The sequence below is a fragment of the Amblyraja radiata genome, chromosome 25 (genome assembly GCF_010909765.2).
Source record: "Amblyraja radiata isolate CabotCenter1 chromosome 25, sAmbRad1.1.pri, whole genome shotgun sequence".
Taxonomy (NCBI): domain Eukaryota; kingdom Metazoa; phylum Chordata; class Chondrichthyes; order Rajiformes; family Rajidae; genus Amblyraja; species Amblyraja radiata.
This window is the reverse complement of record NC_045980.1, coordinates 7,150,718-7,159,754: the sequence shown is the minus strand read 5'-3', so window position 1 is coordinate 7,159,754 and position 9,037 is coordinate 7,150,718. Positions and strand designations below refer to the sequence as shown.

General features: G+C 41.9%; 1 long non-coding RNA gene across 1 annotated transcript; it reads left to right on the top strand.

Moving 5' to 3' along the window:
• Window positions 1-2,920: 2,920 nt before the first annotated feature.
• LOC116987250 lies at window positions 2,921-8,045 on the top strand. Its single transcript, XR_004415675.1, has 2 exons — window positions 2,921-3,237; window positions 6,739-8,045. It is a non-coding gene; the product is annotated as an uncharacterized LOC116987250 (long non-coding RNA).
• The last annotated feature ends 992 nt before the right edge of the window (window positions 8,046-9,037 follow it).

Sequence of the window (9,037 nt, the reverse complement as noted above, 5' to 3'; positions counted from 1 at the left end):
TGTTTGTGTATTATTTTAGAATGCATCACTTATACTGTCAGTGGCAAGTTCATAACTTGTAGCCAATGGGTCTCGCTGCGTGTTCAGCCACTCACTCTATACCCATGACTGCGTGGCCGGACAAAGTGCGAACTCCATCATCAAGTTCGCCGACGACACCACTGTGGTTGGACGGATCACAGACAAGTCAGAGTATAAATCAAGTGGAATTCTCTGCCACAGAAGGTAGTTGAGGCCAGTTCATTGGCAATATTTAAGAGGGAGTTAGATGTGGCCCCTGTGGCTAAAGGGATCAGGAGGTATGGAGAGAAGGCAGGTACAGGATACTGAGTTGGATGATCAGCCATGATCATATTGAATGGTGGTGCAGGCTCGAAGGGTCGAATGGCCTACTCCTGCACCTATTTTCTATGTTTCTATGTTTCTATAGAAGTGAGATCGACCGACTGACCAAATGGTGCCAGCACAACAACCTGCCTCTCAACATCAGTAAAACCAAGAAACTGATTGTGGACTTTGGTGAGGGAAGGATGAGGAACCACAATCCTGTTCATATGAATGGGACGATGGTGGAGAGGGTCAATAACTTCTAATTCCAGGGCGTGCATATTTCCAAAGATCTTTCCTGGGCCCAGCACTCTGATGCAGCGACTCCAGTTCCTGAGAAGATTACGGAGATTCGGCATGTCGAAGAGGATTCTCCTAAAATTCTACAGATGCACAGTAGAATTCTGACTGGTTGCATCGTGGCCTGGTTCGGCAACTTGAACGTCCAGGAGCGAAAAAGCCTGCAAAAAGTTGTGACCACTGCCCAGTCCATCACTGGCTTTGACCTCCCCACCGTCGAAGGGATCTATCGAAGTCGCTGCCTCAAAAAGGCAGCCAAAATCATCAAAGACACACACCATCCTGGCTACACACTCATTTCACCATTGCCATCAGGAAGAAGGTACAGGAGTCTGAAAACTGTAACGTCCAGGTTCAGGAACAGCTTCTTCCCTACAGCCATCAGGCTATTAAACACAACAATGAATAAGCTCTGAGCTCTGAACTGCAAAAGACAATATTATTATTGCACTATATTTGTTATTTATTGAACTTTTTCTTTTTCTTCTCTTCCCCCATTATGCACTGCGTTTGCATATTCACATATTCTGTTGTGCTGCAGCAAGTAAGAATTTCATTGTCCCATCCGGGACATGTGACAATAAAACACTCTTGGCTCTCTCTCTTTCATTGCAAAGAAAACAGCTGCTTCTAAGATTAGCACAAATTCACTTAAATATAGAAATCCAGAATATTTAGTCACTTGTAATAACCATCAAAGTCCTGTCACAATTCTCGTGCACTGTTGCAATTTCTGAGATGAAATCAACGCAGAAGATCATTTAACATTTTAAACAATTTAATAATTTAACAATAATTTAACTCCAACAACTTGCACCCCTTTCTTGCCATAAAATCCACAAAAATGACTTTGTTGAATGAAATGTAACTGTTTAACTCCACAATATAACCACGATAACCACAAATACCTATATTTTGTCACTTGTAATAACTTTTAAGTTAATCATAATTACAATTGACGAATGGCTTTGAGCCTTACGATTCTCACTGCATCAATTCAACTCTAAAACGTACAACTTTTAAACTAACAATTATAACAGCTTCTACTCTCAATTGTATATGTGCGTGACTCAACCTTTCTGACATGTGATTACACAATGAATTATAATATGCTTCTTGGAGTCCTGATCGACTGTGTAGATAGTGTCAGGTTGAAATGCATATTGGGACATGGGAACAATAGGAACACCAAGTACACTTAATCCTCAACATTTATGGGAACTTTTCAAAATCAGTAGTTTGTGCTCTTATTCCCAATGTTGACTGCAAAACCAGAGTATCAGGGTTCTATAGACAATAGACAATAGAAAATAGGTGCAGGAGTAGGCCATTCGAGCCAGCACCACCATTCAATGTGATCATGGCTGATCATCCCCAATCAGTACCCCGTTCCTGCCTTCTCCCCATATCCCCTGACTCTGCTATCTTTAAGAGCCCTATCTAGCTCTCTCTTGAAAGCATCCAGAGAACTGGCCTCCACCGCCCTCTGAGCCAGAGAATTCCACAGGCTCACCACTCTCTGTGAGAAAAAGTGTTTCCTCGTTCCCGTTCTAAATGGCTTATTCTTAAACTGTGGCCCTTGGTTCTGGTCTCGGAACATGTGTCCTGCCTCTAGCGTGTCCAAACCCTTAACAATCTTATCTGTTTCAATAAGATAACCTCTCATCCTTCTAAACTCCAGAGTATACAAGCCCAGCCGCTCCATTCTCTCAGCATATGACAGTCCCGCCATCCCGGGCATTAACTTTGTAAACCTACGCTGCACTCCCTCAATAGCAACAATGTCCTCACAACGGATTGTTTTTTTTTACTAAATGAGAGTGAGAGTGCGAGTACATATTATTACAATTTTAGCAGCAGCAACCAAATGCATTGTTGCAAAGAAAACACCGCCACTTTGAATAAACAAGAGCTGAATAGGATGGATATTGAAGGTAGGGAAGTCCACGTCTATAAGCTCAGGGTTTAAACAAACTATAGTTGAGGGTTCCAGGTGCAGTTCACCATTTCGCCAGGAAAGTGGTCAACTCTCTTTAATGGTCCCACCCATAAAGTTAAGCTCAAAAGGAGGAAAAAAATAATAATATTGACCTTCCTCATGTGGCAGCTCCGTTGACCTTTCGGCTTGATCAGCTGACGCTTCTCCCTCTCTGTCTCTGCCTCTCTCTCTCTTCCATCACTCATTCCCGCTCTCAACCAAGTCCGATACCATGCAACTCTCTGTCCAACTTCTGTATAACTCCTGACAGTTTTATTAACTGAAGAAGGGTCTCGACCCGAAACGTCACCCATTCCTTCCCTCCAGAGATGCTGCCTGCCCCGCATTTTGTGCCTACGGTTTAAACCAGCATTTAAAACCAGTTGTATTAACTTATCACAACGAGCCTTCTCTAATTGAATATACGTCTATCAAAGCATTTGATGCTTGCCTTTAATAAAACATCCGCTTTGCTAATGTGGCTGTCGAACCAGTGGTGCAAGGGTCTGTGTTTGTAGCCTCCGGACAACCTTTCCCCTCTACCCCTGGAGCGTGCCTGATGGATTATGAGCCGGTGTAGACTGATTACACCGCCTCTCGCCGCGGGCTGGCCTTTCTGTCACTTTAAGTCGGTAAATATTTGCAATGTATCCCCGGGTTGAGGCGAACAAAGGGCTAACCTCCCCCTTCTGCACCCCGCAGATTTCCTGTCTCGGCGTCACCGACACTGGTGGGGTGGGGTGGGGTGGTGGTGGTGGTGGGGGTGGTGGGAAGGGTGTGGGGGTGGGATAGATGGAGAGTGATTTCAATGCACCGCCGCCGCCGCCGCTGCGCTCTCACTACGCCTCGCAGCTTCCATACACCTCTTGCAAAGAGATGCATCTGAGCGCCGCTCAGGACTGGATCAGTGCGGCCGGCACTCACTACCTGCCTGCCGCTTGACAGGACGAGTCGGTGCAACCACAGGATAAACAAATATGCGGGGTGGGGGTGGGACACACGAACTGACACAAGGCCAGTGACACAAGGCGTTCAGTTACAGGCATCGTGTTACTCGACAGCCGGGCAGAATGGGCCGCGCACCTTAATTACAGCAGATTTGCATAAACGAAATCAATATTTGGATTGTGTGTACTTTTCCCGCGTTGAACGTGGATCATTAATTCCTTCATTGCATTTTGATTTTGTTTCGAGCATTTGAATTGTGTTTTTTTTTTTAAAGGACCTTGCCATTAGTATACACAGAAATATTGGATTAAGTAAACTGTTTATGACATAAAGTTGAAAGTCTAATCAGTATTACTTTTCTTCTGGGGGGGGGGGGGTCTATCACACATACACACTTGGAAAGCCATGTATATTTGGGCAGGAACAACCCTGCTCCAAATAGCGACTGCGTGCATTTGGTGACCCCAGCCTTTCGCAAGGGTTCAATCTGAATCTAACTATTTGAGCCAGAAACTGGCGCAAGAAACTTTAAATAAGCAAATAACTTTCCCACCGACCGCGGGATTAATGTTTAATAAGCGACGTGTGCTCGGGGGTACTTTGTTGAAAACCAAAAGGCTGCAATCTAAATGAATAAACATTGCCTGCGCGGAAAAAAAATGACAATAAGGGCGGTAAATCAATCTATTTCGTGGACAGAAGAGGCAGCAGCTACAGCCAGGCAGATTTAAAAGATCGGTTGTATAAATTTCACCGAGTCCACGGTGAAACTGCAGTGTCACAGTGTTATTAGGTTAATCTCAATTTCAGGCACCGTTTCCTGAAACTCATCACATTTCTACGGCGGTGTAACTGCAGTGCGAGACTATTCGGGCACACAGGGCTGTTAGCGTTGAAACCCGCACACAAGTCCTGTGCTGTTTGTTCTTTTCTGCGACTACAGTCGAGTGTCCAACAATTATTTGCAAATATATATGTTATCCATACTTTTGTTTGTGCGAAAATTATTTGGAAAATTACCCTCCCCAAGCCAAAATGTCATAAAGGCACAAAGTTGCGAAAACTGTTCAGCAAAGTCAACTTCATTCACTCGCGTACAAAGTACTCAAGCGGCAAAACCTATTGGTAATTGTGTAGGAAGGAACTGCAGATGCCGGTTTACACCGAAGATAGACCCAAAATAGCGGAGTAACTCAGCGGGGCAGGCGGCATGACCAGAGATGAGATGCTGTCTGACCCGCTGAGTTACTCCAGCATTTCGTGTCTATCACATTGGTGATTGTTGGGCGATTTATTTAAATTTCTGTTCACAGAAAGAAGGGGCGCACTTTATAGATTTTACTTTCGTTTCCCGTGTGTCATTTCTGCCAGTAAGCGCACGCTATTTTGAAAGTAACTGCACACCTCGGTATCATTTCATTTGCTTGTTTTCCCAAATAATAAAAGAGTTAAATCTAAAACATATTTAAATTCACCTCCGCGACCTCTTTGTCAATGGCAATGGCCATGAGATACAGTTTTAAAAAAAACTTGTGGCTACTTTAAACTGGTCAATTAACCTTAAACTAAATATGTGTTTACTATTTTGTTTAAAGTGACTTATTTGTTTTCGTCAACTTTTTTTTCAAAATCTGTTTATATTTAATTTGGCTCAACATTCAGCTCGCTGCTAGGCGCCGCTTACGCGAGAGTGCTGCGCTGCCGTCTATTTTTTTTACCCAGTTTTGCGCTTTCCCGTTCAAAATACAAACACGTTGACCTTGTCTGAAAATGTCGAACTTCTGAGTTCCCAGCGACGGAGAAGGAGCGTCAATTTATAAAACATTGTAACACAACTTAATGTGTGGGGGGCGGACAAATATAACTAAATACCTCCATCTAGGCGGTTTCCTTTCAAGAAAATGAAGGTGTAACGTGTTGTTTTGTGTGTAATGTGATTGAATAAACCTGATCGATTAGAAACAAAAACACGCGTGGTCAAAAGTAGACGGAGTCGCATTTTACCCCTAATTTGCTTGAATTTGTTAGAAGTTTATTATTATTATTATCAGTGTTGATTCTTACAGCTGCATGATGTTGTTGAGCTGAACACAAACAATACTTAGCGTCGAGCTCCTTTCCTGACCCTTCAACGTTGTTGTAGGAATGAAATATTGGTGTCGCCGGCCGCTCTTTGGCATGGCCAAAGCCTGAACTCCAGCGTGTTCCATAACTTCCCCCCAGTCCAATATAGGTTATTGATTTCCATTAAACAAATTCCATATAAAATAACAGTATCTACTCAGCTAAATTATGTATGTAAACAGTGCATGGCATCGATTTTTCTTTCTATTTGCACGAGCAACGGCGTCTGTTTCTAACCAGACAAGTGACGCGAATTCTGTAACTCGAGAAAGTCTCGGGGTAGTTATTTATTAATAATCGCCGTGGAAGTAGAATTTTGGAGCATGCCAGTAAATTGTCAGCCCTGTGTAATTACTATAGATTAAAATAGATTATATTATTGTCGAAAAATAGCAGGTTCGACAGAATCTTATGCCAGCAATGTTGCAGAAACAACAAACGAATCCAAGTCCTGTAAACTGTACACGACACAACATTGAAACAATCGGAGTTAAATGCTACCTTTACATCACACATTTCCATTATTATTTATCACCTTAGTCTTACGTTAATGTATATATATTTTAATTGTTAAAGTACAGTTGATTGCTGTCTCATTTTTGACTCTCCCCTCGTGTCTTGGTTCGCCTTCAGTACGACGGCGGGTCTAATTGAATATAATTACATTTTGATGCATTTCCTGCTCGACCCCAGTGTTTACTGACAATATTTATACCTTCGCTTTGAATAATATATATTGTTTAAACACATTTGGCGTGCAGTCCGAAATTTCTCGGAGAATGGCAGATTTGGGAAACGCGTGCTGTCCGCCGCTTATGAGATTGCCATCAAATGCATATTGATTTTGATGGCAAGACCTGTGGCAGGGTTCTTCAGATACAGTCTGTAAACATCCTCGAGAGGGCGAAATAGGCATTAAACAAGTTGATCTTTGATTTCTTGTCCGTTAACTGAAAACGTAACTTCCCCCAAGCGAAGGGAACTATATTATTTAACTTGGAGAATTGGATCATTCTTAATTGTCTTTTTTTTTCTTCTTCTTCTCTCCCGCTGATAATTAGCAGATACAAATCCTTACGAGAAGACGCTCCGGCACGGAGAAGGTATGGGTTATTTTGTGGCTGATTTGCACTTTGTGCTACCACTGCTTGCTTCGATATTATAGTGAAACCATTCCCATCGTGAGGCGACAGCTCCCTCTACAGGACCAACTCTGACCAGGTCACCGCCGCCCCCAACTCCCTCCAGCCCAGCCCAGGGACATACCCTTCCCTGACATTTCTGCTCTGCTAAAACTAAAAAAAAAGGGAAGAGGGATATTAAAGCAATCAGGAGACCTCTAATGCTTCGCGCCGGCGCCGTAAGAGGGAAACTGCAAGAATAACTTCCGACCGCATTAACATTACTTGAGTAAACTGGAACATTCTCTGTGAACTCAATTACCGTTCATGTATATGTAAATGAATGCGTGCGAGTTGCCGGCTATGAAAGGCACATTTAACACAGCGTCCCATCTGCAGTAACTGCCGGAGTAGCGCAAACGCTGCGAAAATATCAGACTCAATCAAAACTATCTATCCAGTAACGAATATAAAACTGGGTCTTTGGTTAAGACATGGGAGATTACTTCAAGTGTATGCTTCATACCTCATTTACTATGTATATGTCAGTCTTGTGTAAGCTTAGAATATTGTTGTACTGAGCGAGATGGTATTCTTGAAATTGAAATTTTCTTTTCAGCGCGCTTGTTAATTCTAGCGTCAAGTTCAGTTTATTTAAAAAGGCCAAATTTCGTTCATTTCCAACGTTTGCTAAAAGCCGGCTCGCTCTCCATCTCAATGTTCTGAAAAGCTTCAGTAGTCGTGTAGATGTAGTCGCAGGCATAGATAAATAATCGTTTTATTCCCCCCCAACCCCTCCCTCCACTCGGTACAGTGGGTTGTTCAATACAGATGCAGAAAAACATATTTAGTTTATTTTGCTTTCAAAATTATCAAAACGAGATTTATTCATAATATAAATCGGTGTGAATTCATTTTGTAATTCAACTAGAATTCGTATGCATTCATTTACAACCATACGCAAAGATCTTTAAGTCGATCAGACTGGCGGTGACAGCTACTGTTTTATCGATTATGCTCCGACAGAAATTGTAACGCACACTTAGTTGTACGGTATGATGGAGGGGATTCCTGTATCTCTGAGCCTGCCTGCCATCGGCGCAACGCCAGTGCCCAACAACTTGTCCAACTTCTGTCTCAACAAGGTTGTTTAAAAAAAAAAGATTTCAAGCTGAATATGTTTGTATGTTAATGCGCTTTAAATACACAGGGTTTAAAATTGGATTAAAGTTAGTTTCTTTGTTTAATTCTGCAAGAGTTTTAGATTGTCTGTTCCACAACTCTTCATTGATGATTAATTCAGTATATAATATTGCATTCAGGATATTTTTTTAAACGACTAATTTCCTGATTGAGTTAGATTCTTGTCGTTGCATGGAGAATGATCCAAGCACATGAACGGGCCATTACCAATTGAGGGGAAGTCCCGGAGCTGATACCTTCAAAAACAAGGCAGACTTGAAACATTCGTTTCATACTTCTTTCAGGCGTGCTTCGAAACTGAGAATTACCAGCAGCATTTAAAACCAAATTTGCAAACATCTTACCTTTACAGGTGAAACGTGCTCTTTTATTGTGATTGCATTAATTTTGCATTGGCCAGTGTTGGGGGCAGCGTCGAGTTTTTTTTTTACACACACTTGTATGAGGAAATGGAAGTGTTGAAAACTCTTAATGTGTTTATTGAGTTTAATAGTACTTGAATTGAGTTCAATCCTTGAATCCACACTTCGTTACTTATTAACCCAACAAACACGGCCTCAAAGCACGTGCCGACAAAAAAAATGTTCTACCTGGTAGTCAGAATGCCACTATGGAAAGTATTTAATGGCAAAAAAAACACATACTTGCGTCGAAAAGATCTTTATAATTAATATTCAGATTAGCATCAATGAATTTACGAATGAGAACAACGTATTTATATTACTTGCACTCACCTTATTTTTAACCGGTAGAAATACAACTTTATAATTTATTCCGCAATGTTGTACATCGGGAAAAGCTTCTATTAAATCAGTGCAATGCTTCCAAAAGTGCGAGACCCGTAGCGTGGTATTTACATCGCTGATTGTGTCTATTTAATAAAAAGAAAACTCGTGCATCACCACCGTCACGTGGAGGGTTTTGTAATCTGAAAGAAGCATAATTGCTACAGAAAGGTATTTGTGGATAGTTGTTGTAGCCACGGGACATGAGGTCAGTTATGAGTTATGATTCAGATGAAGTTTCCAAAACTGGC